Below are 10056 nucleotides of genomic sequence, written 5' to 3'. Positions count from 1 at the left end.
GAATATACAACTTTGTCCCTCGATGACCCTCCGATGTTGCCTACGGTTAAAAGATGATAGTCCCTTCGAATGCTAAGGTATCCTCGTAACTGTTGCCTTCAATGACCAATCGATGACCCTACGATGACCCTTTTACATCCAAAGGATAAAACTACTTATTTCTCAATAATAAGACAGTTTTACCCTCATAAGGATAGGAAATACTCATAAAGCCCTTGGGTCGGTATAACTCTTAATTGCTGGCTCACAACCTAAAACATTTTTTCACACCTCACACCTTTCAAAATACCTTCAGAAAATCACCACTTGGTATATATTCATACTAGAATCATTACCGAGTTATATTTTTCTAAACAATTTCCAAAACTAAACGAGATAACTACTTTGTATATATTCATACAAGAATCATTACAAAGTTAAATTCTCTTTTCAAAACAATTTTTCTAAACAATTCACAAACACTTTTTTTTTTAAAAATAATATAAGTGATCGAGCAATTAAGAGCCCATGGATAACCATGGATACAAAGGGTGCTAACACCTTCCCTTTGTATAATGTACCTCCCGAACCCAAAATCTAAATTAAGGTCTTTCCTGTTCTTTTCCACCTTTCCTTATTGGATAAAAGAAAAGTCGGTGGCGACTCTTGCTAACCGCGACATTGCGATTAAAACCACAAAAAAGTCCAGTTCACCGTATGACAGAACTGGCGACTCACTGGGGAGCCTAAATATTTAAAAAGAGAGGTTACCTTAAAAACAAGATCACTTATTCAATTTGTCTGATTTATTTTTAAGGGATTGCTTGGGTATGTTATGCTTGAGTGAAAGATCCTACACCCGGATCTAGTGTACCTTAGGTAAGTAGCAAGAGATCATCGCGACTGTCCGGCGTATACTGGAATGGTCAAAATGATGGCTACGGTTAATGTGGCACTTTGGATGTCCTGATGTTCCTCATGTTAGTTGAGGAAATATTTGGCATTCGCGTGGTGTCATAAAAGCATTAACCAGACCTTTAGAACCCTAATTGACTCATCCTGGCCATTAGAAAGTAGTGAGATAACTGGCTTCGGTTCCGACTGGAGTTGGTTGAGACTCGATACTACACTCTTTGAGATTGGACTTTAGGGAAGCTTCGGTCAACCACTTGGTGTTGCACTGAAGTGGACTTAAGGAAAGGTCAATGATTTGAGATCCTTCTAGAACCCGGTTACTATTCTAAGACAGGTTGAACCAACCAAACTTCAGTGGGGAGGGTATTTACCTATGGAACTCACGCAAGCCTTAAAACCTAGGAATGATTGTTGTGTGACTTGCTTGTGCTTGTTATTTATCTAACAACATAACATCATAACATCATAACATCATGGCATTGTACTAACCATTTCAAGGATTTAGGGATTTAACTCTGCTAAAAAAAAAACAAAAACAAAAGCAAAAAAAAAAGAGAAAAGAAAAAAAAAGCTCTTTTTGTTAGTTTATGCAAAGTTAAATCCCGAAAGTCCTTGAAAACATTTCATACATTGCATTGCATCGCATAACAGGTATTCTAAAGGATCAGTGTTCTCACGATTTTCCTATCAAACAGATTCCAGCAGATTCAAACAGATTGAACAATGGCTCTCGAACAAACTGTCAAAGATCTCCAGGCCCAGAATGCTCAATTCCAGGAAATGATGCTGAGCTTATCTAAGGGGCAGGAAGAACTGAAAGCTCTTTTGATGGAGAAGAAGAAGGACCAGAAACCTGTGGGTTACATCAACCCGGGGAGAAGGCTTAAGGGACAGGTTACAGGAGTCAAGATTAGAATTCCGAAGGATTCAGAAGAAGAGACCGAGAATGATTCGGAAGATGAGAATCCTAATCTCGTCAATTCTGAGGACGACGATGAAGATTATGAACATGAACAGTACTCTCCGAAGGATGATAAGTACAAGTTGCTGGAAGAACGTATGCTAGCTATGGAGGGGCAGAAAGTGCCCGGTCTGGATTTCGAAAACTTGGGTCTGGTCTCTGATGTGGTCATTCCCCGCAAATTCAAGGTTCCCATTTTCACTAAGTATGATGGTGCCTCTTGTCCTCAGATGCATCTAAGGGCTTATGTGAGAAAGATTCAGCCGCACACTACTGATAAGAAACTGTGGATCCATTTCTTCCAAGAGAGTCTGTCTGGCACACAGTTAGAGTGGTATTATCAGCTTGAGAGCTCTAACATCCGCACATGGACTGATTTAGCAACAGCTTTCTACAAGCACTACCAGTATAATTCTGAGTTAGCGCCTACTCGGCTACAGCTACAAAATATGACTATGGGCTCTAAAGAAAGTTTCAAAGAATATGCTCAAAAGTGGAGAGATTTGGCTGGCAGAGTCAAACCCCCTATGACTGATCGAGAGTTAGTGGACATGTTCATGGGTACACTGACTGGCCCATTCTACAGCCATCTACTGGGAAGTTCCTCGTCAGGTTTCACTGAACTTATCTTGACAGGTGAACGGGTTGAAAGCGGCATTCGAAGTGGAAAGATACAGGCAGCTACTTCTGCAAGCACCAAAAAGTCCTATCAGGGAAAGAGTGAATCAAATGCTGTGTACAGTGAGAGGAAGCATAACAAGAAGAATCGTGACCATACTGTTGGGGCAGTTACAATTGCCGCACCGCCATCTCAGAACTTCCAACACAGACAAGACAGGTCGAGAAGACAGTTTACCAAGATCAATATGACTTTAACCCAAGCACTGCAGAGTATGTTAAAGGCCAATTTGATTACCCTCAGAGGCCCTCCTGCAAATCCCAACACTACTTCTCCTCGTTATAATCCCAACGCCAGGTGTGCCTATCACTCCGATAGCCCCGGGCATGATACGAATGATTGCTGGTTGTTGAAGAACAAGATTCAGGATATGATCGACGCTGGAGAAATTGAATTTGATCCTCCGGCGACCCCCAATGTCATCACAGCACCTATGCCTAATCATGACCAGAATGTTAATGTTGTGGACGACAATTCTCACGTTACTGACGTTGCTGATTTAGCATCTCCTCTCCTGATCGTTAAGAAGAATTTATTGCAAGCTGGTTTATTTCCAGGTTGTGCTGAAGATTGCGATCTCTGTGTACTCCGACCCAATGATTGTTTGAAGTTGAAGAACGGCATTCAACGGCTGATGGATGATCGTACAATTCTATTTGAAAGGGTTCCTAAGGTGGACAACTCTATTGAAGAGGTATCTGTGATTGCTAGGTCCAAAGCTCCAGTGAAGATTACCGCTACTAGAGTGCCTGTGAAGATTACCGCTGAGCCCAAAGTGGCTCCCCTGATTATTACCGCACCTGGCCCCGTGCCATATTCCTCCAGCAAAGCTATTCCGTGGAACTATGGAGGCGACGTTTACATCCATGGCATAAAGCAAGTTGGTAGTTCTGCTAATCCTAATGATATTGTGGGGACTAGTAAAGTTACTCGAAGTGGAAGGATCTACTCCCCAGAAATCTCACCTCCCGCTCCCGAAATTCGAGGAAAAAGACCAGTCAATCCTCCTCAGTCAGAGACATCGGTCGAAGTTACTTCTGAAGATGTTGCCAAACAGGAAATGGAAGAGATGCTGAAAATCATCCGTAAGAGCGATTTTGATGTAGTGGAACAATTGGGGCATACTCCGTCTAAAATCTCAATGTTGTCCTTGTTATTATCCTCTGAATCCCATGCCAATGCATTGATGAAATTCTTGAAGACCGCTCATGTGCCTCAAGAAACATCCGTCGATCAATTCGAACATTATGTTGCTAATTTGACTGTTGACAATGGCCTAGGCTTTTCCGATGCTGACCTGACGCCAGCAGGAAAGAATCACAATAAAGCTCTGCATATCTCCATCGAGTGTGAGGGGATCACCCTGGCTCACGTGTTGATCGACAACGGCTCTTCCTTGAATGTGCTCCCGAAAGCTGTACTCGATAAATTTGACTACAAAGGCATTGAACTGAAACCTAGTGATGTTGTGGTGCGTGCTTACGATGGTGCGAAGAGTGTTGTCTATGGTGAAGTGGTTCTCCCTATCAAGATAGGACCTCAAGTCTTCAACACTACCTTTCACGTGATGGACATTCGTCCCGCCTACTCCTGCTTGTTGGGGCGCCCTTGGATCCATGGGGCAGGTGCGGTAGCTTCGTCGCTTCATCAAAAGCTGAAGTATCCAATAGCAGGCATGGTTGTCACTGTATGTGGAGAAGAAGAGTATATTGTCAGTAGTGTGCAAGCCTTCAAATACGTCGAGATGGATGGTGAATTCTTTGAGACTCCTTCTCAGTCATTTGAAGTGGTTCCTCCACCCAGTCCTGTCCTTAAGCCAACTCCCCTTGTGCCCAAGGTTGTTCGTGCTCCCCCTGTCATGATCTCTCTGAAAGATGCTCAAGCCGCGATTGAAAATGGTGATCGTGCTGGTTGGGGTCAACTGATCAATGTACCGTACAAGTCTGATAAAGCTGGCCTGGGGTTTAACTCTGGAAAGATAGTCAAAAATCAGATTAATGCTATGGAAGATGCTGATAGTGATTGCGACTTGGATAGCTGGATTTTCCCAACAATTGGTGACGGACTCAACAATTGGAAGACTGAAGACATTATCCCGATTTCCTTTAGTCAGGAGTAATTGTTATTGTTTATTCTAGAATTGCAAATTTTAATTTTCTTTTACAATCAAACTTCTTAAAGCATTGTGTCTATGCCCGAGGCACAATGGCTAATTTGTTAGGGTTTTGTCATTTTCATAAGCATATTTATATTCAATAAATCAATGGACGTTTTGCATTCAAATATTGCGCTCTTTGTCTTTCCTATTATCTTTCAAACAAGCTATGTTTTCTTACACACACGCACGTAACGAATTGCAGATCCCTATCCACTCTGGATCCTGTTGATAATAGTTCTACTACTGTTCATTATGACTTTGAAAATCCGATCTACCGAGCCGAAGATGGAAGTGAGGAAGATTGTGAAGTACCTGAAGAACTTGCCAGACTGTTACTACAAGAAGAAAGGACTATACAGCCGCATGAGGAGTCAGTTGAGACTGTAAATCTGGGTACCGAGGTGGACAAGAGAGAAGTCAAAATAGGAGCAGGCTTGGAAAGCAGTATCAAGGAAAGATTGATTCAGATGCTACATGACTATGTGGAGATTTTTGCTTGGTCTTACGAAGACATGCCAGGGCTGGATACCGATATAGTAGTGCATCGTTTGCCGACGAAGGAAGATTGTCGTCCTGTTAAGCAAAAGGTTCGTCGCATGCGTCCTGAAATGTCCGAGAAAATCAAGGCCGAAGTCATGAAACAATTCGATGCTGGTTTTCTGGCGGTTACTTCTTATCCTCAATGGGTTGCTAATGTGGTACCAGTGCCAAAGAAGGATGGTAAGGTGCGAATGTGTGTGGATTACAGAGATTTGAATAGAGCGAGTCCCAAGGATGATTTCCCACTGCCACACATTGATGTTCTGGTAGACAACACCGCTCAACACAAGGTATTCTCCTTCATGGATGGATTCTCGGGTTATAACCAGATCAAAATGGCACCTGAGGACATGGAGAAGACTACGTTTGTGACGCAATGGGGCACCTTCTGTTATAAAGTAATGCCGTTTGGTTTAAAGAACGCAGGAGCAACGTACCAGCGTGCTATGGTGGTTTTGTTCCATGACATGATCCATCATGAAATAGAAGTATATGTGGACGATATGATAGCCAGGTCTCATACTGAAGAAGAACATCTCGATCATTTATACAAACTGTTTGAGAGGCTGAAGAAATACAAGTTGAGATTGAACCCGAACAAATGCACCTTTGGAGTAAGATCCGGTAAACTCTTGGGCTTTATTGTCAGTGGTAAAGGTATTGAGGTTGACCCGGCCAAGGTGAGAGCTATTCAAGAATGCCAGTTCCCCGTACGGATAAAGAAGTCAGAGGTTTCTTGGGACGTTTGAATTACATTGCCCGGTTTATTTCCCATTTGACCGCTACTTGCAAACCCATCTTCAAGTTACTGAGAAAAAATCAGAGATGATATGGAATGATGAATGTCAAGAAGCTTTTGACAAAATCAAGAAGTACCTCCAAGAACCTCCAATTCTGGTACCACCAGTTGAGGGAAGACCTCTAATCATGTATTTGACCGTTTTAGAAAACTCAATGGGGTGCGTGTTGGGGCAACATGACGAGTCTGGTCGAAAAGAGCATGCCATATACTACCTTAGCAAAAAGTTTACCGACTGTGAAACAAGATACTCACTGCTCGAGAAAACTTGCTGTGCTTTGGCCTGGGCTGCTCGCCGACTAAGACAGTATATGTTGAATCACACCACTTTGTTGATTTCTAAGATGGATCCTATCAAATACATATTTGAGAAACCCGCCCTCTCCGGAAGAATAGCAAGATGGCAGATGATTTTAACAGAGTATGATATCCAGTATACCACCCAAAAAGCAATCAAAGGAAGCGTGCTAGCTGATCATTTGGCTCATCAGGCAGTGAATGATTATCAGTCTATGAATTTTGAGTTCCCAGATGAGGATGTCATGCTTGTTACTGATTATGAAGAACCTGGACCAGAGGAAGGACCCGAAGTGGGATCCCGATGGACTATGGTTTTTGATGGATCGTCTAACGCATTGGGCAACGGTATTGGCGTCGTGATCATTTCCCCCAAGGGTGGCCATACGCCTTTCACCGCTAGACTATGTTTTGAGTGCACCAACAATATGGCTGAGTATGAAGCGTGTATTTTGGGACTCAGAGCTGCTATAGACCTAAGAATCAAGTTCTTGAAGGTGTATGGAGACTCAGCCTTGGTAATCAGTCAGGTCAAAGGAGAATGGGACACTAAACATCCGAATCTCATCCCTTATCGAGAACGGGTGTTGACATTAATCCCATACTTTGAAGAGATCACATTCGAATATATTCCACGAGAGGAGAACCAGTTGGCAGACGCATTAGCTACCATGTCATCTATGTTCAGAGTCAGATGGGACAATGAAGCTCCCCGGATTACCATTGAACGACTAGACGAACCAGCATATTGTTATGAACTTAACGCTGATGAAGTAGAAGAGAAGCCTTGGTACCACGAGATAAAAAGATATTTAGAAGCTCAAGAATACCCTGAAGGGACATCCATCAATGACAGGAAATTTCTGAGGAAGTTCTCCGCTAAATTCTTTTTGAGTAATGGAATATTGTACAAACGTAACCATGATTCGACTTTGCTTCGCTGTGTGGATAGAAAGGAATCAGAGAAGATTATGGAAGACATGCACGACGGTATCTTTGGGACTCATTCTAGTGGACATACAATGGCCAAGAAGATTCTGAGGTCAGGGTATTATTGGTCTACCATGGAAACTGATTGCCACCATCACTCCAGAACTTGTCATAAGTGCCAGATCTATGCGGATAAAGTACATGTGCCTCCTGCTCCATTAAACGTGTTGACCGCGCCGTGGCCCTTTGCAATGTGGGGCATTGATGTGATTGGCGAAATTAAACCTACCGCCTCTAATGGACATCGTTTCATCCTTGTTGCTATTGATTACTTCACAAAGTGGGTGGAGGCAGCCTCATTTGCTTCTGTTACTAAGAATGTGGTGGCACGATTCATCAAGAACAGCCTCATCTGCCGATACGGCGTCCCTGAGAGGATTATCACTGACAATGGCACTAATTTGAACAACAAGATGATTACTGAACTCTGCACGCAGTTCAAAATAAAACACCATAACTCTTCTCCGTACCGGCCAAAGATGAACGGCGCTGTAGAAGCGGCTAATAAGAATATTAAGAAGATTATACAAAAGATGACGGTAACATACAAAGACTGGCATGAGATGTTACCATTTGCTCTTCATGGTTATCGTACTTCGGTACGAACTTCGACAGGGGCAACTCCTTTCTCTTTAGTCTACGGAATGGAAGCCGTTTTACCAGTAGAGGTTCAGATTCCCTCTCTAAGGATCATGAAAGAGGCGGGCTTAGACGAAGACGAATGGATTCAGACTCGACTCGATCAGATAAATTTGATGGATGAGAAGAGACTTGCGGCTGTATGTCACGGGCAGATATATCAGAAGCGCATGACCAGGGCATTCAACAAAAAGGTCAAGAGACAAGTGTATCAAATTGGCGACTTGGTAATCAAACGCATCATCCTACCACAAACTGACCCCAGAGGCAAATGGACTCCCACATACGAAGGGCCATTTGTAGTTAAGAAGGTATTCTCAGGTGGAGCCATGATACTCGCTACAATGGATGGTGAAGACTTCCCACATCCCGTGAACGCGGACATAGTTAAAAAATACTACGCATAAAAGAGACCCGCTAGATCGACGTATCTAGGCAAAAGTAAGGGCATCCCGGCGAACCAAAAGGGTTCGGGCAAAAATTAGGGATATATAAAAAAAATGTACACCCGGCAAGTCGAAAACCTGAAAAGGCGGCTTGGGCAAAAAAGGGTATCCTGGTGGACTGAAAACCTGAAAAGGCGGTCCAGGCAAAAATTAGGGATTAAAGCGTATGACTATGTCCCGTTCTCAGTCAACTTTCATCCAAGTTCGAGGGACTGACCAAGCCAATCACTTCTATCCGACAGCAAGGGATGAGATGCTCGAAGACATAATGACAGTAGTAGGCTTAAAATCAATAGGACTTCTTCCACATAGCTTTCTCTTTGTTTTCGACAATTTCCTCTTACTAGGATTTCTGTCTCCTTGTACACAAATTGCCTGTTTATAGGCCTCCTTTCAAAATCAATACAACCCTCTTTCAAAAAAAGATGCTTTGTTTTTACTTTTCTGTTTTGGTTGCGTAAATGTCCATTGATTTAATTTGAATTAATATGTGCATTTGAATATGACTGATGTTTACCAAAAATACATGCATAGAATAGCAATAGCAATTACTACCCGACTTCAGGATCAAGGAAAAGGTCTAATCATGCTTCCAATGAATCCGCTACCAATTCTCTTCCCCAGCAAGCCTTTTTTTTCCTCAGAAAATGGCAGTATCCCCAGGCACAGCCAGTTACTCCCCAACAGAGGTCGGCGTCACCAGACAGATTGATCATCTCATCCATCCTCAGCCAGGCTCTGTTGAATATTTCCACCATCAGACAGAAATCAAGCATCCCCAGCCGAGAAAGGGTCATCGACACAAATGTCTCAAATCAGTAGATGGGGATTTATTTTCCCCAGTAGAGTCCCCAAGCAGAACTTCTCATACGCATAACTCATTCATTACATCCTTTCACAGCATACGCATGCATACAACATTCACATTTATTTTAGCATAACACGAAACATCTCATGCATCATGACATAGCATGAAGCTAACTTTTTCTTTGCAGGTTAATTATCCTCCTGATATAGTCAAAGTAGAAGGTTCATTCAGACAGACACCTTTATCAATCACATTCAAGATTCAGATACATATTTCAAATACAGTTCATGGGAACATTCATTCTGACAACACTTCGATATCCTCCTAACGATGGCATCTCTAAGCCCATCCCAGACATTTATTGCAAGTACAACATATACAGGTTATCAGATACAGCCTAACGTACGGTTCATTCTGATTCAGCCCAACATATGACTTCTTCAGCAACTCCAATGCGGTCTAACGTACGACCCATTTGGACCTTCAAATCCTCAGATGCTGCCTAGCGTACGGTACATTCAGGGGTGTAGTCTAGCGTACGACTACTTTCTTTTTTAGATGCAGCCTAACGGACGGCTCATTCTACAACTCGGATACGATCTAACGTACGATCCATTCTGAACTTCAACAACCCCAACGCGGTCTAACGTACGACCCGTTTGGATCTTACAACCCTCAGATGCTACCTAACGTACGGTACATTTCTGAAGTGTAGTCTGGCATACGACTACCCCTTTCATCATCAGATCCTACCTAACATACGGTACATTTCTGAAGTGTAGTCTAACGTACGACTACCCCTTTCGTCATCAGATTCAGCCTAACGTACGGCTCATTCTGCAACT

This window comes from Lathyrus oleraceus, chromosome 4 (genome assembly GCF_024323335.1).
Source record: "Lathyrus oleraceus cultivar Zhongwan6 chromosome 4, CAAS_Psat_ZW6_1.0, whole genome shotgun sequence".
Classification (NCBI taxonomy): domain Eukaryota; kingdom Viridiplantae; phylum Streptophyta; class Magnoliopsida; order Fabales; family Fabaceae; genus Lathyrus; species Lathyrus oleraceus.
This window is presented reverse-complemented; position numbering follows the sequence as displayed.